The sequence below is a fragment of the Macaca mulatta genome, chromosome 6, assembly GCF_049350105.2.
Source record: "Macaca mulatta isolate MMU2019108-1 chromosome 6, T2T-MMU8v2.0, whole genome shotgun sequence".
Lineage (NCBI taxonomy): Eukaryota > Metazoa > Chordata > Mammalia > Primates > Cercopithecidae > Macaca > Macaca mulatta.
Window position 1 is genome coordinate 140,941,142 of NC_133411.1, and position 22,746 is coordinate 140,963,887.

General features: G+C 41.3%; 1 protein-coding gene across 4 annotated transcripts in view; it reads right to left on the reverse strand.

Moving 5' to 3' along the window:
- The window catches only part of ACSL6 (acyl-CoA synthetase long chain family member 6), a 218,147-nt gene that overhangs the window by 65,794 nt on the left and 129,607 nt on the right, over positions 1 to 22,746 (reverse strand). The gene's annotated exons all lie outside the window — the stretch shown is intronic.

The window sequence follows — 22,746 nt, forward strand, 5'->3', positions numbered from 1 at the left end:
CATGATGAACTCACATTCTACTCCTAGCCTACACTAAAATATAAGGATGCAGAAACTTCTTTAGAGAATGCCTGCTCTCACTATGCCCTTCATTCCATCCATAACTTTATGATAGCAGCTGCCATGGTCACAGAAATGTGACCCTATTCACTGGTCGCCTATGAAACGTCTGGGTGACCAATAATTAATTGGTCCAATAACTAGCTGGATCCATCATAGTTCTTCCCTGGGAACTCTGAATTGGGACTTTAGTCCTTTTCTGCAGAGAATATATATCTGCAGAAAACATGACAAATGAAGCAAATATGCCCAAAGAAGCAGAGATGAAAAACAGAGGAATGCATTGCTAGATTCTCTATAGGGCAGACAACAGGTGGGAAAATCAGTGCAAAAAATCAGACTAGAAGAGGGCTCAAAACCAACTATCTTGCATCTCAAAGCCCAGATAAAGGTTTTCAGCCAGTCCAGAATGGAGTCTGACCTTTCAGTGGCCCTCATTTCCCACCATTCCTGCAACTCTGATTCTAGTCAGCCCTGGAAGCCCAGCTGCACTCCTGCATTTGCAACATGTGAGATACTTCTGATGACTGACTAATCAATCTCAATTCCCTTTTAGCTGGCTTGAGTAGGTTACAGTGCTTGTGGTCACTTGCACTGACTAACGTCTCATTTAACAGATGAGGAAACTGAGGTTTAGAGAGCTGACATAGCTTGCCCAAGGTCTCCACAGCTGGCCTGAGATTTGAACCCAAAGCCATCCAAATTCCAAGCATGTGTTCTTTCCATTATACCTATTAACAGGAAAACTGGCAAAGATCATACAAAGAGGAATTCACAACAATTTAACATCTTTTATCAATAAAATCTATTAAAATTAGAGATAGAGAATTTCTTATGTGGAAAAGGAAACACAAGAGTTAATTTCTTGGGAAGAGGCAAACTGAATTTGGGAGGCACTCTGTTTCGTAGTAGGAAAACATAGCAAGGGTAACCCCAGAAAACTTAGTAACTGGAGCCTTTGCTCTCATCACTGAAGCTACTATAGCCTTGCTGTGGTTGTGTAGGGGCAAATCCCAGAAGGAAAGAAACAAGATCCCCTGCATTTGTAGAAATACCAGAGCCAACCATGAGCTCTCAGTGATGACACAGCAGCAGGGAATCCACCCAATATACCAGCACATCCTCCACTCCAACCTCACTCAGAATAATTTCCAAAAAGAAAAGGTGAAATCTGTACAAGGAAAACTCCCAAACAAGGAAAAAGTAATGACATGTAAAACACTCAGGACAGACACACTGAGCCAAGTGTGCAATGAAGAGAGCACAGTTTCACAAGGTGAATTCCCCGAAACTGTGAGGTGAGGAGTAAGGGAGGTGACTTGGCCACAAACACCTGTGAAAAGTCAGATTGAAACCCACAGGGCCACCCTTTCCTGACACTATGTCACCTCCTACACTCAGCATGCACGTGGTATCTCGCTCAGCCTTCTGGCAGTCCAGAGATACTCAATAAAGGCATCCACTAAAATTTTGTGCTATAGAATTTCAGAATGTAAGAGAGAAGTCCTTGAGCAGGTGTAAACACCAACAGGGCCTATTTTGGTGGAGAGTCAGAAAACAATTCACCCTGGGGTAGTACTTTTTGTGCCAGAGTCAGCATGTGCATTTTGGGAGCGCGGAGGATGGACCTCTAATTTGTGCCCTTGGAAAGGACCAAGAAGGGTTTCCTCAGCAGGGCAGGGGCAGACAGTAGCTCTTGAAGGAAAAGGAGCATTGGCAGACAGGTCCGTACTCATCCTGCGCCTTCCTCCAGGCACCTCTGTTCCTGCCAGCCCCCTTCTATGCACAGTCAGCCCCTCCTCCTCCATGGGCCATTATTCTATTCCCATCACCGTGCTCCTCAAGGGTGGGTCTTCCCTGCCCAAGCATAAAGTCCAGGTCCTCCGGCCAGCCCAAGTTCCCAAGGCCTGGTCCTGCTGAACCTTCTGCCATATTCATCACTACTCCCTCCATGTGCCTTCTGCTTCCCCTAACTGATTTGCTCCTACCAGCGGACCTATTTTCACAGTTCCCTGGCTGGGTATCCCTCCTGTCTCAACCTGGACAAGTCTATGCCTCCACATAAGACTCCTCTTTCCAAGATAAGTACCAATGAGCTCACTGGGGGAAGATCGCACTCCTCCGAGAACAGGAGTCCACACTGCTTTGTATTTATGCTTTGGATGACTCAAATTTAGCTCTGCATCTATATGTGGATGGAAGAGAGAAAGAGGAAAGACCCAAAGTGAGTGCCTAGAGGGCAGAAACTCCAAGGGAAGCAACTAAAAAGCTTTGTACTTAAGAGGAGTATTTATGAGGTGGCTGAATATTTATTACATATGGAAATAAACAGAAAAATTATAGGAAAAATGTTTCATTCAAAAAGCAACAAAAAATAGAAAATAACTGGGAATAAACCTAAGATTTGCGCAGGACCTAGATGAAGAGCAATATAAAACTTTATAGAAGGACATAAATGCACAGAGGTAAACTCTATTCTTGGATTAAAATACTAAATGCTATGAAGACATTAATTCTTGCCAAACTTATGTTTGTATTTAATGTAATCTCATTTTTTAAGTTAACAATGTGAATCTAAATATCATTTGGAAGTTGTACATGTACAATGCTGGCTGAGAAACATTTGTGAAAGGAGAATAATAATAAGTATTAAAATGCCATAGTAAATAAGTACAATGAATAGCACAAAAATAAAATCTGTGATACAAGTACAAAAATGGATAGATCAATTAATTAGAAAGCCCAAATGTTAAATAAAAATACCACATAAAATTAAAAATTTTTTCAACTCAAAAAAGTATGTATTATATGAGGAACTCTTTATAAATCAATTAGGAAAAACACACCCCAAAAGAAGCTGACTAAGCAATTCGGAAAATAAAAAATACAAATCACTAGCAAATATTTGTCAATCCCAAAAGTAACCAAAGAAAAAAACCAATAAAAATAAAAATAAGGTACACCTTTCCTATCAGTTATCAGAGTTTAAAGCATGATAATAGATTCTATTGGAAAGGGTTAAGGACGTGGGTTTAGATCACCCTTTTGGGGAAGGAAGGCAATTTGGCAAAATACATAGAAAATTTTAGTAAGCATGGTAAACCCAGCAAGTCCCCCTTAGGAATTTATCTTAAGGAAATATGTGCAAAAAATAGCTATATATGAATATTCAAAGATGTTCACCATGATGTTACTGATAATATAACACGTTTGAAGCAACTTTAATATCTAACAATGGTGGATTAGAGAAATAAATTATTGCATACTCATAGGACAAATACTATGTAGCCAGTAAAAATAATGGCATAAGAGAATGGAAAATAATGCCAGAAGATGACTGCACTGCATTAAATTAAAATGGGTTATGAAATCCATTCTTCCAACAAATATTTATTGAGTGACTACTATGTACTAGGAAACAACAGTGAACAAAGAAGATAAAACCATTGTCCTCATGGAGCTTACATTCCATTATGAAATTTATAAACTAGAATGGAAGGTATGGCTCCAAGTAACAAAAAGAAGATGTGATTGGAAGGGAGTCAGGAAACACACAGATTGATGTGTCAAAGTAAATAATGACCTCTGAGCTGGGATCGAGGGTGGTTTTTATACTCTTTTTGGTGCTTTTCTGAGTTCTCCAAACTTTCTATAATGAACATATATCACATTTGTAGTCAGAAAGAAAAATGAAGTTATATTTTTGAAAAGGAATGCAAATTAAGACATGTGTAATAATCAGGATTCCAAAATCACAGGGTTTGTTGTTCACTAAACGCATTGCCCACCCCTGCAGAGAAGACAGGCTGGATGGGACTCAGGAGTCGGCTGCTCTGGGAATGGAGGTGAGGGGGCACTGGGGAAGGGACGTCTCAGCAGCAGAGGTGGGTGTGGGATCCCAATAAGACAGAATGAGAGGTGGGAGGAAAGAAAGTTCAGGCAAAGGAACATCTTGCAGGTCTTTCTCAAACAACCTCCCCCGCAAAATCATATTGATCCTGATTACAGCGTCTTTCCCATGAGTCAGTGTCATCTCATCCCCAGGCATGGCTGAGACCCAGGCGTCCCCTAAGCAGCCGGGACAGACAGGTTGCCCACTGGCTTGACTCAGTCCTTCCTAACCTGGCCTTTTCAGTTGTTGTTTTTCTGAGCCTCTGCTGACTTTTTGGAAATTGACCTTCAGAATTGGTCAGTAATTATTTGACCACTTGTTTTCTTTTTATTCATCAAATGTGTCACTTTTGGTTCCTTCTAGTACCCAGGTAATGGGTGGCCAAGATTTTTTTCCCACATCCTGAGATGTTGTAGACCCACCATGCCCATGACAATCAACCCAGCCCAGTCCAAGCCCTTTCTGAGATGCGTGAGGTCCATTTTCTGACCTCTGCTCACCCTTAGGAGTATCCTGTAATCCCCTGGCAATAGTCTGACCCCTGTAATACCCACTCCTCAGGTCATTGGCCCCTCACCCCATCCCCCATCAGCGACCTCCACCCCAGCCTCTGCTCCCATACAGCCTTCCTGTGTCCTCTGGACTCCAGAGCAGGAAAATCTCAAATGTCCTGGAAGCCTTCACAGACCCTCCCTTCACCTCCTGTCCTGATCTGGCCCAGGATGCTGCTCCTGGAAGTCCTCGGTAGGGGCTGTTTCTTCTCACAGACCACACTAAGGTGGGTTTGGCAGATGGGCAGGACAGCAGCAGTCACAGATCATCTACTTACTCCCTGTGCTCCGGCTCCTGATTTGACCGCCAGTCCAGCCCTGCTCTCTCTCCTAGAGCTGGTTATGGTGATCCTCCCGAAAATGGAGTGCTGATAGTCATTGGGGTTTCATGTGGCTCCTAAGTCAGTCACGGATAGATCTTGCCCTGATCTGTGCAGCTAATCATGTGGCTTCTTTCCCAGGTGTGGATGGGCCACGGGCTGGAGTTCGGCGGCACGAGTGAAGAAATGACACAGCTCAGAAGGAGATGAATGCTTCCAAACTTTATCATGACACGTGTGATGACTTGGAACCAGCTTATGGGGCTTCTCCCAGCCCAGGCACCACTAGCCTCCAAGGATGGCCCAGAACTTTAGGACCCTGTTCCTGCTCTCTTCTTCCAGTCCATCACCTCTGTGTCCCGGCTCTCCCCTTCCATGACTTTTACCCACACACATCTCACACAACACAGCCTCAGAACGGTCCAGCACTCATGCCACTCTCCCTGCCATGCTGGCCATTGGGCCTCTATTCTCCCTCATCCTTTATTTCCACTCCTGTCCAGTCCCAACTCAGTGATGCCCATGCCCCCAACTCCCTATCAATCACTTTTTCAGTGCCCTGGATTTTCCATCTGTGCTGATGCCTCTGTGAATGGGGATTAATCCTCCACTCCGTTGTCCCCAGCCTGGGACCAGCCTGGGCTGCTGAGAAGAGGTAGGCATGGGTAGTTACAGCAGGGTGGGCTGTGTGCTCTGACAGAAAGACTCCAAGGGGTTCAGAGGGATAAGGCACAGAAGCTCCTAGCCCAGGGCCACTCTGAGTCCAAGTTCAACCCAGAACAGAGAAGAAAATGATTGTCCTGTGGCCTGGATGTCCTTTTGGACCACAGCTGTGGACCACATGGGCACTGGCTTCAGCCATGATAGACTCTTACTTGAGTCCATTTTTACCCCCAAATACCGCACCTTTTCTCTTCCATTCACAGCAAAATTCCCTGAGGGAGCCGTCTGCATTCACTATTCCCACTTCTCCACCTCATGGCCTGTCCTCCAAGGTGTGACTTGTCAAGGTCACTAACACTACCATGTTGCCAAATCCAGGGTCCACGTCTTTGTTCTCATCTTGCTTTTTTGCCAGGTAGCCTTCCTCTCAGCTGCAGGGAAACAGCTTCCTGAGTGTTGTCTTCTCTTGCTTCCATGACAGCACATGCTGTCATGCCACCTCCCTGATGCTCCTTTGTTCTCTCCTTTGCTGCTTCTCCTCAGGAGCTGTCCTGCCTCTAAGTGCTGGAATGCTATGGGGCTGAGTCCTCAGAGCACAATTTACACATGCTTCTCGGTTCCCTCTCCCAGCCTCACAGATGCAAGTACTGTCTACCCGCCAATGACAACTAAATTCTTATTTCCCACCCTGATATCTCTCCGGAGCTTCAGACTCCTACATCCACCTTTCCTCTTGGTAACTCCCACTGGATATCAAGTGGCCTCTCCAGTGAACCACAGCCCTATGGACATTGGTGCAGATGCGCTTTCCTGGCATCCTTCCCACCCTCCCTGCTCTGGTAGGCAGATACTCCTAGTGTGAAAGCAACTAGTAGAACCCTGCATCATTGCCACTGTGATTGGTCATCTAAATTAGACAAAAGTTCAGGACCTTTGTTTAATGGTTTGACAGTAGAAGCTTCTGCTGGTGGATGTCAGGACTGGAACCAGTGCAGCCATTTTGCCTTACTGTGGGATGCCAGACTGAGGACAGACCAACTGATGGAGAAGCGCTGACCCAGCCACACCAGAACCTGTGCCACCTCTGGGCTTTTCGGTCACTGGAGTCCATGCAGTCCAACTGCAATTCTCCAGTTCACCCTTGCCTCTTTCTTCTCACACCTCACATGTCGCCCGCCTGTCAGCAGCTCCTTCCAGCCCTGTTTTAACGATACATGCAGAGTCCGTGGGTGACTGGTTGCTCTGCAGCTGTCCCCAGCTCCCTGTCCTGCTGTGGCAGGTGCCTCACTGGTCACCCCACTCCTACTCTTGTCCCCCTGCTTCCCACTCCACCACAGCAGCCAGGCTCATCTTTGAAAAACCTAAGTGAGATCATGTCACTAGCCTGCCTGAAACTCTCTTAACTTGGAAGATAATCCAGAGTACTTATCAGGCCCACAAAGCCATGAACGATCCAGCCCTGCCTACCTTTCTGGCTCTGCTTACCTTTCTGGCTCATCTTCTCCATGGCCCCCGCCCACTCATCCTGGCCTCCTCTTCCTTGGAAACTCCCTGGTCACTCCCACTGCAGGCCCTGTCCCTGCTCCACTGCACCCACGTTCTTCCTATGCCATTCAGGTCTGAGTTCAGATGTCCTCTCCTCAGGGAGGCCTGGCCTATGGCCCAATCTCATGGCGCCCACCCAAACTCTGTCGCAGTACCTTGTTGGATGAAGGGACACTATGGGACATTACCTTATGTGTGCATGTGTTCGCTTTTTAATTGTCTGTCTCTCTCCCTCCCTTGGGAACTCCTTGTCGGCAGGCCCAGCCCTGTTCCTTGCTATATCCTAGGTCCTAGCACTGCGTTTGGACAGAAGGTGAATTCCAGCAACATTTGTGGCCATCAGAGAAGCAGAAGGTGGTTGTGGCCTCGCTGGTGTGGGATTTTCTGCCCCACTGCACTGGAAGCCAGAGTTTCCTCCAGGCCTCTGGGCATAATGGAGGTGTGGGCGCAGATGCAGAGGGCTCAGGGGAGATCTGTGAGGCTTTCAGAGACTGTGGCTCATTAGGGTGGTTCACACCAGTTCCCAGATGTTCTATGGAAAAAGCATCAGAGAAAAGGGGCCTGAGAAACCTCTGTGGCTGCAGTCACGGGAAGCCCCAACTCAGAGAGGCCCTGGGGCGGGGTGTGTGTGGGGAGATCTCAAGTCATCCTGAGGCCTTTGGTCATACATTCCACATCTGCTGGGGTCTGGAGTTCCTGATGCCATAGTGACCACCCTGACCACTATGCGGCAGGTAATGCCATCTGGGACAAAGTGGGCCACGGCAGGCCTCAGGTCAGACCTGGGACTCTGCTGGACCAAGGCCACTCAGGTCCGGGCTGGGGGCGGTGGGGCTGCTGTACACATTTCCTGGCACACGCTTCCTTTCTCCCATTTGATGAGCATATGTTGTCACTGGGGCCTTGGCCACAGTTTCCTGCCTTCGTCTCAGATCAGAAGCCACAGCCACAGTCTCAGTGACTGCCCCACAAGGCTGGTCTTGGCTGAGAGTCAGTCAGACGACTTCAGAGACAGGGCCAGGCATGTGATGTCAGCCCACGCTCCCCTACCCACACCCCAGCCCTTCCCAAGGTGGGCACTTTGTGATTCAGGGGGCACATTCAGTGACAGCCAGTTGGATGTCTTGGGGAGGGTCAGCTCTGGCCCTGGATGGACAGAATAGCTCTGGGTAGACCTGCACTCAGCACGGGTTTGATGAGCACCCCTCGGGCTCTGGGGAACCCCACTGAACCCCTGGCCAAGGGTACAGCTGTAGGTACTGGGAACCATCTGTGGACCAAAATCCCTGGACTGTGATCTTCACCCAAGCTCTCCATGACCCAGGCTGGCCATGCCTCATGCACACAGCCCTGCACTCCTGAAGCCATGATTGGCCTGTGGCTCTCTGTGGAGCCACTTTCTCTTTCACTTTTCATGCTGCTTCCTCTGCCTGAATACCTTTCTCCACTGTCTTCACTCATGGGACACTCCTCCTGGAAGCCCTCCATAAACTCCCTGCCATCATGGAGGGCACCCCTCTATGCTCTCAAAGGCCCTGAACAGTTTAGTTCTCTCTCTCTCTCTTTTTTTTTTTTTTTTTTTGAGATAGGGTCTCACTCTGTTGCCCAGGCTGGAGTGCAGCGGTGCAATCTCGGCTCACTGCAACCTCCCACTCCTGGGTCTAAGCAATTCTCCAGCCTCAGCCTCCTGAGTAGCTGGGACCACAGCCGTCCACCACTACACCCAGCTAATTTTTGTATTTTTTGTAGAGACGGGGTTTCACCATGTTGCCCAGGCTGATCTTGAACTCCTGAGCTCAAAGCGATCTGCCCGCCTTGGCCTCCCAAAGTGCTGGGACTACAGGCATGAGCTGCCATGCCTGGTCAACAGTGTAATTCCCAATGAGGCTGCAAATGGTCTCCCCAAGTGCTGCCTTGACTACTTTATTTAACATCGCTATCCCTCCTTCCTCTTCTTCCAAGTATCCTTGGTTCCCCTATTCTGTCCTACTTTTTCCAAAGCATTTATCAGCTTCTAACATCCCATACATTTTTTTACTAAAATCACATGTAGTATTAGTATTGTCTCTCTTTCTCCTTGCTGAACTTTACAAGGACAGGGATCTTTGGCTGTTTTCTTATATATCCTAAGCACTTAGAACAGTGTCTGGCAACTAGTAGGCGGTCAATAAATAGTGGAATTAATGAACCATAGTTGTCTCTTTACTTGTTGGTAAGCTTCAAGGGTAGGGCCTAAAGATAAGTCACCTCTGTGTACTCAGCACTCAGTGCAGGATTGTGGGCAGAGCAGACATCTGTAAACTAAAGCCCTTGGCCTGCCATTCAAGGATCTTACCATCTACAACCAAGCTTTCTTTCCAGCCTCATTCAGCAGAGTACAGCGGGAAGAAGTTCTGGCTAAATGGTTGGCCAGCTGCTTTGCCCTGTTCACTGTGGCTCACCCCAGGCTGCCCACTCTGCCAGCACCTGCATCACTACATGAATGGGACAAACTCTGCTAAAATCTCCTGCCAATGATCAGTGGTCACTTGTACCTGGGAGTGAATAATTCTAACATCTGAGCATGTGTGGGCATCAGTATGAGTTGTGTGTGACCATGGATACTGCTCTGGGGATACTCAGAAATAATTGACAGATGGTAGAAGGGCATGGACATGTGTGTGTCAGAGCAATTCCTGTAATTGTTCCAATTGCTATAATTACATTTGAAGAGGGGCAAGTTATAGATTACAAATCAGTGGGGGAAGGGATCAATTCTTCACTAATAGTGATGGAGAAAATGGCTTTTTGGGAAAAACAAAACAAGACAAAACAAAAGCTAGTTGAGATCCCTGCCTCATGCTTAATCACAACAAAATTAATTCCAGCTGGAGTAAAAGCTAAATGTAAAAAAAGAAAAAGCCCAACAACTAGAAGAAAAGTTTAAATACTTATCCTCTCATTGAATGGTAGAGGACTTTCTAAATAAAAATCAATGAAAGAACTTATCCAGGAGAAATAAAAGTATATGTCCATATAATGAATGCCTGTACATGAATGACTGCAGCTTTAGGTGTAGCAGCCCTAAATTGGAAACATCCCAAATTTCCACCAACAGATAAATAGATAAACAAATTGAGGTATAGCTGTACAATGAAATACTACTCAGCAACATAAAATAATGAATTTTACTTTTTTTTTTCCTGAGATGGAGTCTCACTCTGTCGCCCAGGCTGGCGTGCAGCGGCATGATCTCCACTCATTGCACCCTCCGCCTCCTGGGTTCAAGTGATTCTCCCGGCTCAGTTTCCTGAGTACCTGGGACTACAGGCACACACCACAAAACCTGGCTAACTTTTTGTACTTTTTTGTAGAGACAGGGTTTCACTATGTTGCCCAGGCTGGTCTTGAACTCCTAGGCTCAAACAAGCCACCCACTTCGGCCTCCCAAAGGGCTGGGATTACAGGTGTTAGCCACTGCACCTGGCCTAGGTATGTCTTATATATAGTAATATATATACATATGTGTACAACTCAGTGAATTTTTGCATATGCATATATACTTGTGTAAGCAACACTCAATCATGATCTAGAACATTTTCAGTACCCCAGAGGTTTCCCTCATACTCCATCCTACTCAATATCCTCCCAAAAGAAACCAGAAAAAGGCCAAAAGGCCAGTAGATGTGCTCATACAAATTTAAAACTTTTATGTGTGAAAATAATCATGAATTATATTAACAATTAAGTATCAGGCTGGAGAAAATATTTTCCACAAATATGACAAAACATTTCTCATCTTAATACATGAAAAGCTCTTCTAAGGAAAACACTTGAGGCCTTAATGGAAAAACAGGCAAAGGAAAGGAAAAGAAAAGGAAAAAGGAAAAGGAAAGGAAAGGAAGGAAAAAAGGGAGAGAGGGAGGGAAGAAGAGAAAGAAGAAGGAAGGAAGAAAAGAAGATATTCAATCACTTTCAGTCAACTAGGATTTATGATGGGACTACTGTCTAGGCATTGACTAGATGCTGAGATTATAAGAGGAAATAAGGCACAGTGCTCACAGTGTCATAAGAAAGATGAGCAAATGACAATTAAACGAGGATAAAGTCTACAATCCACCTGGTAAGCACAGGTGTTATCTGAGCCCAGAGAAGTTATCTGACCCAGTCATGGAGGTTTCCTGGAGGGGGCAGTGTCTGAGCTAAGGTTTGAAGAGAAAGAGGTGGTATGGGGGCAAGAGAGGAGGAAGCCAGCATTCCAGAGTGAAAGAAAAACTTGTGTAAAGGCCTGGGAGGGAGAGAAAGCAGCATGAGTCGTTCAGGCTGGGTGAACCCAGGGTTCAGGGGCACAGGAGTGATGGGAGATAAGGCTGGAGGAACAAGGGGCCATTACCTTGGACACAAGGCCATAGAGAAACTGAAGAATTTTGAGAAGCAGGGGAATGAGATGACTGGAGTTAAATTGAAGAAGATCACATCTGGCTCTGGGTGGGAGAGAGATCGACAGAGCAGGACTGGAGGGCAGGATTCTAGTGAGAAGCCTATAGTAGACAATGAGGAAGAAGCCATGAGGTTTGGGGCAGGGGAAAGAGCCAGGAAGAGTCTTCCCAACAGGATTGTGAGAGTGCTTGGAGGTAGAGGTGAGGTGAGCAGGCGATGTGAGGGTGAGGCGCAGGGGAGGTGAGGATGACCGTGTGGCTTGAGTTTCTGGGTGGATGGTGGTGGTAGTCACTGGGTGAGAAATGCTTTGGGAAGAGGAGGCTCAACTAGGGAAAGATGATCCAGCTTAGAATGTGGTAAGCTGGAGGTCTTTAGGGAGCAACCCAGGGGAGACATTGGCCCAGAGGTGTCATGGAGCTGTGGAATGCCAGCTGTCCTGGTCTAAGTGGTAGAGTTCCAAGACTGTTTTGGAGTCAGACAGAGGCAGAGGAATAAGTTATAAAGTCTAGAACGAGCTGTCAGGAGGATAACCAGAAAAATCTGGTCCTAGGAGGTTGATGAGCAGCAATATGGCTGCTGCTGCAACAGGTTAAGGATTCTGAAACCATTTAGTGAAATCCCTGGAATAGATACTCACTAAAATGGAACCCTCATGTGCTTCAACTATAGCAAGGACCTTAAGCAGTGCTCCTTTCAAAGCAGCCTCCTTGGGTAGTGGGCTCACAGCCCACACTGGAGGAGTGAAAAAGGAAATATGAGAGTAGGAGAGAAGAGGATTTCTATCCAAATTCCTATCCCCCTCCTTGTTGCTTGTGGTCCCTGGGCCCTGCTCCTTATAACTTTCCTTAGTTCCCAAGAAGTCAAGGAAAAATGGTATGATGACAATTATATTAAAGGAAAATGTTAGAGGATATTACCCAGTTGTATTTTCCTGGTAAATTGTTATCCACAAGGCTTCCCCAATTCCCATAGGTGGAATGTGATATATCTGAGACTTCCAGGGAGGGGTCAGGAACAGAAAAAAAAAAAAAGAAAAAAAAAAAAACTTTTGAGTTTCAAAAGCCCAAACTCTTAAGGGATTTGGGACACAGGAAATGAATGCAAAATGATTTAGAACTAGGCCTCTAGCCCAACTAGAAAAAGTTTCCCTAGACTGGTAGGAGGGAGTATTTGGGGTGAGGCCAGCCAGAGGGAAAATGAACGTCTCTAGGAAATGTCCTGTCCCTCCCACTTCTTGGCCAGAAGGATTTAAAGGATCTCAGTGTGGAAGGGTACCCTCTTTTCAGATGGAGCTAGAGGTGGGTGAGACCACGCAGTGGCCAATCTAGGTTGCTGGGCCAGAAAGCCTTACGGAGATCACTGTGAACCTCCAGCTTGGCCCAGGAGCAATAGGATGGCTAGGGGCAACAGAGCCATCCAACCTCTTCCCCCAATGGAGGGGTGTCTGTGACCTGAGAGAGGGTCAGATGGAAGAACCCTGGGTGAGAAATGAGGGAAGATTTTGCAATGACATATAAAACCAACATCTGAAGGCCCTCACTGATTCATGATTACATGGTTTGTTGTTGTCCATGCCTCTCTCTTCTCTGATGCCTCCAAAATACCCAGAATGTAAATACAACCCAGGAAATGGGAAAAGACCCAGATGAATTTATCAAGTATCACAGAAGCTTGCAATGGAGAATGCATTTAGTCACAAAAATAAACTAAACGGTTTCATTTATAGTAATATACTGGCCTAGCTTATTTGAATTGAAGAAAGGCATGAATGACTTGATAAAATAGTCAAGAAGTACCAGAGTATAAACTAGGAGTGGAGTAAAAACTGAAGGGGAGAAAAAAGGGGAAATAAAATTCAAAAGAGGTATATAGAACACTGAAGCCACTTCTGCTCTAAGAATATTTACCAGCCCTGTAAATCTTGACTTCAGTTCTGATGGTCTTACAGAGTGAGGAGTCAGAAGTCAAAGTGCAAGCCTGCCTGAGGTAGGGAGTCTAACAGGGCACACTTTCGTCACTAGTCTGTGGCCCTAGAGGCCTACATTTTCAGAATAAGAATGAAAGAGAAATAAATCTGGCAGAAGCTAATGCAGGCATCTTCATCTTAGACCTCAATTATCACCATGAATAATTTTTCAAGGACTTTGAAACATGCACAGTAAAAACCAGGCATATAAGAAAACAAAGCACTGTGAATGAGCACCAGAAGAAACAGAACCACAAAGACTTTAGATATTTGAATTATCAGGCATAGATTATAAAACAACTGTTTGTTAAGATTCAGAGAAACAGAAGAGAAGCTTGAAAATATGTGAAGGAAATAAGAAACTATAAAAAGTAATCTAGCAGTTTTGAATTTAAAAAATGAAGTAGAACTTGTAGCATTTAAAAAACACAACACTTAAATAAAAAAATCAATGGCAAGGTTTATGGCATACTAGATTCAGCTGAAGAGAGATTTAGTAAACTGAAAAACAGGTAAGAGGGCATTATCCAGATTATAGCCCAGAGAGAAGAAAGACAGAAAAAGACAGACAGACAGGAAGGAAGGAAGGAAGGAAGGAAGAAAGGAAGAAAGAAAGAAAGAAAGAAAGAAAGAAAGAAAGAAAGAAAGAAAGAAAGAAAGAAAGAAGGAAGGAAGGAAGGAAGGAAGGAGAAAAGAAAGAGAGAGAGAAAGAAAGAAAAAGAAAGAAATAAGAGAGAAAGAAAGAGAGAAAGAAAGAAAAAGAAAGAAGAGAGAAAGAAAGGAAGAAAGAAAGAAAGAAGGAAGGAAGGAGAAAAGAAAGAGAGAGAGAAAGAAAGAAAAAGAAAGAAATAAGAGAGAAAGAAAGAGAGAGAGAAAGAAAGAAAGAGGGAGGGAGGGAAGGAGGGAGGGAGAAAGGAAGGAAAAAGGAAGGAAGGAAGGAAAAAGGAAGGAAGGAAGGAAAAAATGGAAATTAGGATATATGAGGGATCAAATAAAAAGAACTAACCTATATTTAATCATGATTCCAGATGGAGCAGAAAGAATGAAACAGAGGAAATATTTAGAGACAAAACAGATTTTATTTTTCCAAAACTGATGTAAAGGCATCAATTGTCACACTTAAGAAACTTATTGAAACCCAAAAAGAATAAATAAAAATAAATCTACACCAAGACACATTATAGGAATACTGTAGATCATAAACAACAAATAGGCAATCTTAAAAAGAAGCCAGAAAAGGAATATATTGACTTGAAAGGAGGAAGAATTAGATTGACAGTTGACTTTTCAATAGCAATAATAAAGCCAGGAAGCAGGGGGAATCATTTATCGAATATGCCAAAGGAAATAACTGCCTGTCTAGAATTTTATATTCAAGAAATAAAAACTGAGAGATTTTGTAACCATCTAGTTCTCACTAAAGGAAATTCTAAAAGATATGCTCAAGGCATTAGGAAATTAATTCCACATAGAATGTTTGAGATGAAAGAAGAGCAGAGAAAGTATAATCATGGAGCAGGGATAGAGCCAAACAAACACAAACTGCATAAAACAGAAATAATAATCTCTTATGGAGTTAAAATATAGAGGAAAATATACAAAAATGAAAACATATAAGTTGGGAAATCGGAAAATGAAATTAAAATGTTCTAAACTCTTTATTTCTCAAAAGGAAAATAATAATTAACTTTAGACCTTGATAAGTTAAGAATATTATAATTTCTAGGGTAATCACTAAAAGAATTGAAATGCAGTGTATAACTTCCAAACTAGAAGAGGGGTAAAAAAGATTTAAAAAAGAAACTAATCCAAAAGAACAAAACAAAACAAAACAAAACAAAAAACACAAAGAAAAAGAGCAGGAAAGACAAATGAAAATCACTGTATAAGATGATAAATTTTTACAAAATATAACAATAATTACATTAGATTGAAAAACAAACATTATGGGTAAAAGATAACAGTTGGGTTAAAAAGCAAAACTCAATTATATGTTGCTTACAAGAGACACACTTGAAACATGAGAAAAGTTGAACTAGAGGAAGATAGATATACCACGCAAGCCCTTACCAAAAGAAAGTAGGTGGAGCCATAGAAATATAAGACAAAATAGACTTTAAGGCAAACAGCTTTTCTAGAAGCAAAAAAACTCAATGACAAGGAATTGTTCAATTCAAGAAGATACAATAATTTAAGATTTGTATGTATAATCTCAAAATATATAAAGGAAAATTGACAGAACTACAAGGATAATTAGGCACATTTACAATCACAGTGGAAGATTTTTACATGATACTCTGTAACTGACAGAATAAACATATCAAAAATCCAGTAAGGACACCAAACTTTAAAAACAGTGAGAAAACCTGACCAAATAAACATGGATAAAATGCTGTATCCAATAACTGAAGAATACAGACTCTTCTCAATTATACATGGGGCATTTATAAAAATTGACATTATACTAGACAATAAAGTAAGTCTTAATAAATTTCAAACCATGACATCATCTGTAGCTGCACTGTCCAATACAGTAGCCACTAGGCACATGCTGAACACTTGAAATAAGGCTAGCCCTAATTAAGATGTATCAACACTGTATTTGAAGACATTGTCAAAAAAGAAATGTAAAATATCAATAATTTTTCATATTCATTGCATGCTGAAATGATATAGTATTTGGATATAATATATTGTGTCAAATAAAATATATTACAATTAATTTCCACCTGCTTCTTTTTACTTTCCCAATATAGCTACCAGAAAATTTAAAATTACATATGAGGTTTGCATTATATTTCTTTTAAATAGCACTGAGATAGAGCATATTCTCTGACCATAATGTAATTAAATAGAAATCAGTTGCAAAACAGACAAATGAAAAAAAAAAAAAAAAAAAACAAGAAAACTAGAAATGCCTAAATACTTAGGCATTAAGAAACATTTCAAAAATAACCCTTGTGTCAAAGAATAAATCAAAATTGAAATTTTAAAACATTTAAACTGAATAAAAAAGTATAACATCAAAGTCTGTGGGATGTTGCTAAAGCAATACACAGAGCAAAGTTTAGAACAAAATTGGCAAAATCCAGCCCACAACCCAATTTTATAAATAAACTTTTATTGAGACAAAGTTACTTCTGTTTGTTTATTTACTGCCTATTGCTGTTTTTGCCCTACAATGGCAGAATTGAGTAGTTCAGACAGAGACCTGCTGAGACAAATATATTTACTATCTGACCCTTTACGGAAAAAATGTTTGATTTAGTACATACATTAGAAAAAAAAAATACAGCATGAAAAGTAAAAAATCAAGGATCCATGTCAAGAAATATGGCAAAAAACAGCAAAATAAACCCAAATAAAATATATGAAAGAAGGCTGGGTGCAGTGGCTCATACCTGTAATCCCAGCACTTTGGGAGGCTGAGGCTGGCGGATCACTCGAGGTCAGGAGTTTTGAGACCAGCCTGACCAACATGGTGAAACCTCATTTCCACTAAAAGTACAAAAATTAGGTGGGTGTGGTGGCACATGCCTGTAGTCTAGCTACTTGGGAGGCTGAGGCAGGAGAATAGCTTGAACCTAGGAGGTGAAGGTTGAAGTGAACTGAGATCACACTACTGCACTCCAGCCTGGGTGGCAGACTGAGACTCCATCTCAAAAAAAAAAAAAAAAGTATGTAAGAAAGTAATAAATAGTAAAGAGTAATGAAATAGAAAATTATCATTTAATAGAGAGGATCGACAAAGCTCAAAGCTGGTGTTTTGAAAAGATTAAAATAATTAACAAACCTCTAATGAAATAATAAGGTAGAGAGAACTAATAACCAATATCAGAACCTTTAATGTTGCAGACATTAAAGATGAGCATGTATTTTGAAAAACCCTATGCTAACATAATTTAGAAAAAATTGACAAATTACTATAAAATTATAACCTCAAAGTTGACTAAAAAATAGAAAACAGTAATAACTCTATAACCTATAAAATAATAGATTCAGTAAGCAAACTTTGACCCCCAAATGGCTTTAATGGTGAATTCTACCAAACATTCAAGGAAAATGACTGTTCCAATCTTATACAAACTGTTCTGGGAAATATAGAATGAGAAAACATTGCTGTGGTACCAAAACTGGACAAAGATAATAGGAGAAGATAATATCACAGGCCATTCTTACTAGAGCGACCATATACTTTATCGTCCAAACCCAGGCACTTTAAGAGTGTAAGTACTATCAATAATGATGCAGAAAAACTAGTATAAACTGGAGTTGTTCCAGGTAAATTGGCCCATGTGGTCCCCTAAATCTCACTCATAAACATAGATACAAAAATCCTTCAAAGTTAGAACACGTAACTAATAATACAAAAAAAAAAATGGTAATAACATACGATGACCATGTTGGGTCTACCTGGAATATGAATTATTTTAACATTAGAAAATAACTTAATGGGATTCACCACATTAAAAGATTGAAGAATAAAACACATACGATCATCTCAATATATGTGGAAAAAACAGTTGATAAAATCAACATGCATTCATGATAAAAGCTCTTAGCAAACCTAGGAATAGAAGGGAATTTCCTTAGTCTGATAAAGAATATCTGCAATACACTTAGAGGAAACATCATGCTTAATGGCAAAGTGATGAAATCTTTCCCTTTGAGATCTATAACAAGGATGCCTGATGTTATTACTTCTATTCAGCATTTTAGAAGATATCCCAGTCTGTGTAGTAAGGAAAGAAAAGTAAATAAAAGATAGAAAACTAAGAAAAATAGAAGAAAATCTGTCACTACTCATAGGTGATGTATTTGTATACATAGAAAATTCAAAAGGATCTATAGATAAGGTTTTAGTATTGATAAGAGAGTTTAGCAAGTTTGCTGGATACAAAATCAATCTGTAAAAATCAACTGCATTTCTTTATACCAGAAAAAGACATTTATTAACATGATATTTTAAAAGGAGTTGCCATTTTTAATATAATGCCAAAATACCAAGTTCCCATGAATAAACATAACAAAAGAAGTTCTCTATTAAGAAAATTTTAAACCTTATTGGGAGACACACACACACAAACACACACACACAAAGTAAATATACTGTGTTTATGAACTAGAAGTCTCAATATTGTAAAAATGTCATTCTACTGAAATTGATTTATAGAATCAATGCAATCTCAAAGTCCCAACATTTTGGGGTGTGCTGGGAGAAGTTGACAGGCTAGTTTAAAATGAATATGGATAAAGAATAGCCAAGACATTCTTAAAGAAAAATAACAAGGTGTGAGAACATGCTCTTGTAGATACCAATATGTATTATAAAGTTAGAATATTTAAGACACTGTGATATTAGTTTAAGGAGAGACAAATAGAGCAATGGAACAGAATAGAGAACCCAGAGGAAGACCCACACCCACGTATCTATGAACCCTTGAAATGTAAGAGGCAGCAATGCAAATCAGCAGGAAAATAAGTCTTTGCAAAAAAATGTGCTGGAACAAATGAGTATTATTACGGAAACAGCTAAACCAGAGCCCTGCCTCATGCAATTCCAGGTCAATTAAAGACATAGATGTGAAAGGAAAGACTATAAAGTTTTTAAGATCCTATACGAGAAAATATCATCATCTCAAGGTAGAGAAGGAATTCCTAAACAAAACAAAAAGCAGTACCTATTTTTTTAACTTTTATTTTAAGTTCTGGGATACAAGTGCAGGTTTGTTACATGGGTAAACTTGTGTCATGGGGGTTTGTTGTACAGATTATGTCATCACCCAGGTATTAAGCCTATTATCCATTAGTGCTTTTTGCTGATCCTCTCCCTCCTCTTACCCTCCACCCTCTGAAAGGCTGCAATGTGTGTTGTTCCCCTTTTTGTGTCCATGTGTTCTCATTGTTTAGCTCCCACTTCTAAATAAGAACATGTGGCATTTGGTTTTCTGTTGGTGTTAGCTTGCTAAGGATAATGGCCTCCATCTCCAGCCATGTCCCTGCAGAAGACATGATCTTGTTCTTTTTTATGGCTGCATAGTATTCAATGGTGTGTATGTACCACATATTCTTTATCCAGTCTCTCACTGATGGACATTTAGGTTGATTCCGTGTCTTTGCTATTGTGAAAAACGCTGCAATGAACATACGCATACATGCGTCTTTATAATATGATTTATATTCCTTTGGGTATATATCCAGTAATGGTATTGCTGGGTCGAATGGTATTTCTGTTTTTAGGTCTTTGAGCAATCACCACACTGTCTTCCACAATGGTTGAACTAATTTACACTCCCACCAACAATGTATAAGCATTCCTTTTTCTCCACAACATCAACCAGCATCTGTGATTTTTTGACTTTCTAATAGTAGTCATTCTGACTGTTATTAGATGGTATCTCATTGTGGTTTTGATTTGATTTGCATTTCTCTAATGATCAGTAATGTTGAGCTTTTTTTCATATGATTATTGGCTGCATGTATGCCTTCTTTTGAAAAGTTCATGCCCTTTGCCCATTTTTTATGGGGTTGTTTTTCTTGTAAATTTGTTAAGTTCCTTATAAATGCTGGATATGAGACCTTTGTTGGCAAAAATTTTCTCCCATTCTGTAGGTTGTCTGTTTACTCTGTTGATAGTTTCTTTTGCTGTGCAGAAGCTCTTAAGTTTAATGAGATCCCATTTGTCCATTTTTGCTTCTGTTGCAATTGCTTTTGGCATCTTCATCATGAAATCTTTGCCTGTGCCTATGTCCTGAATGGTATGGCCTACATTGTCTCCCAGGGTTTTTATAGTTTGGGGTTTTACATTTAAGTCTTTAATCCATCTTGAGTTAATTTCTGTATATGGTGTAAGAAAGGGGTCCAGTTTCAGTCTTCTGCATGTGGCTAGCCACTTATCCCATCACCATATATTGAATAGGGAATCCTTTCCCCATTGCTTGTTTTTATTGACTTTGTCAAAGATCAGATGGTTGTAGGTGTGTGGTCTTATTTCTGGGTTCTTGATTCTGTTCCATTGGTCTATGTGTCTGTTCTTGTACCAGTCCCACACTATTTTGGTTACTGTAGCCCTGTAGTATAGTTTGGAGTCAGGTAGTGTGATACCTCCTGCTTTGTTCTGTTTGCTTAGAATTGCCTTTGGTTATTCAGGCTCTTTTTTTTGTTCCATATAAATTTTAAAATATTTTTTTCTAGTTCTGTGAAGAATGTCAACAGTAGTTTAATGGGAATAGCACTGAATCTATAGATTGCTTTAGGCAGTATGACCATTTTAATAAAATTAATTCTTCCCATTCATGAGTATGGAATGTTTTTTATTTGTTTGTGTCATGTTTGATTTCTTTCAGCAGTGGTTTGTAGTTCTTGCCAAGATCTTTTTACCTCCCTAGTTAGCTGTGTTCCTAGGTAGTTTATTCCTTTCATGGGAATTGTGAATGGGAGTTTATTCATAACTTGGCTCTTGGCTTGAACGTTGTTGGTGAATAAAAATGCTAGTGATTTTTGCACATTGATTTTGCATCTTGAGACTTTGCTGAAGTTGCTTATCAGCTTAAGCAGCTTTGGGGCTGAGATGATGGGATTTTCTAGGTATAGGATCATGTCACCTCCAAACAGCAATAGTTTGACTTCCTTTCCTCTTATTTGAATGCACTTTATTTCTTTCTATTGCCTGATTGTCTTGGCCAGAACTTCCAGTACTATGCTGAATAGGAGTGGTGAGAGAGGGCATCCTTGTCTTGTGCCAGTTTTCAAGGGGAATGCTTCCAGCTTTTGCCCATTCAGTATGATGTTGGCTGTGGGTCTGTCATAGATGGCTCTTATTATTTTGAGGTATGTTCCTTCAATACCTAGTTTATTGAAAGTTTTTAACATGAATGGATGTTGAATTTTATAGAAAGCGTTTTCTGCATCTATTGAGACAATCATGTGGATTTTATCTTTAGTTCTGTTTATGTGATGCATCACATTTATTGATTTGTGTATGCTGAACCAAATTTGCATCCCAGGGATAAAGCCTACTTGATCATGGTGGACTAGCTTTTTGATGTGCTGCTGGATTCGGTTTGCCAGTATTTTATTGAGGATTTTTGCATAGATGTTCATCAGGGATATTGGTCTAAAATTCTCTTTTTTTGTTGTGCCTCTGCCTAGCTGTTGGACTCTGTTTGCCAGTATTTTGTTGAGGATTTTTGTATTGATGTTCATCAAGGATACTGGCCTGAAGTTTTCTTTTTTTGTTGTATCTCTGCCAGGTTTTGGTATTAGGATGATACTGGTCTCATAGAATGAGTTAGTGGGGAGTCTCCATTTTGATTTTTTTGGAATAGTTTCAGTAGTAACAGTACCATATCTTCTTTGTACATCTGGCAGAATTTAGCTGTGAATCTGGTCCTGGGCTTTTTTTGGTTGATAGACTATTTATTACTGCCTCAATTTCAGAACTTGTATTGATCTCTTCAGGGATTCAATTTCTTCCTTGTTCAGTCTTGGGAGGGTGCATGTGTCCAGGAATTTATCCATTTCTTCTAGATTTTCTAGCTTATGTGCGTCTGGAGGCAGAAGGGAGTCTCTACTAAAAATACAAAAATTAGCCAGGCATGGTGGCTCACACCTCTAGTCCCATCTACTCAGGAGGAGGCTGAGGCATGAGAATTGCTTGAACCTGAAGGGTGGAAGTTGCAGTGAGCCAAGATCGTGCCACTGCGCTCTAGGCTGGGCAACAGAGCGAGGACTCTTTCTCAAATAAATAAATAAATAGAAGCATATAATATGTGTCATTTTGTGTTGACTTATTTCATTTAGCACAATGTCTTCAAAGTTCATCCATATTGTCACATGTCAGAATTTCCTTTTGTTTTAAGGTTAACATTACACTGATATACATACCACATTTTGTTTATCCATTTATCTACTGATGGACATTTGGGTTGTTTCTACCTTTCAGCTATTGTGAATAATGCTGCAGCTACAGACTGAATATTTGTGCCTCAATATTCTTACGATGAAACCTAAGCCCTAATGTGACGGTATTTGTAGGTGAGGCCTTTAGGAGGTAATCAGGTCATGAGAGCAAAGCCCTCATGAATAACCTTAGGCCTTTATAACAGACACCTCAGAAAACTCCATTGCCCCTTCTTCAATGTGAGGTTATAGCAAGAAGATGTTTGTCTATGAACCAGAAAGTGGGCCCTCGCCAGACACCAAATCTTCTGATTCCTTGATCTTGAAACTCCCAGCCTCCAGAACTGTGAGAAATGAATTTCTGTTCTTGAATAGCCACTCAGTATGGTGTTTTATTATAGCAGCCCTAATGGGATAAGACAGCCACTA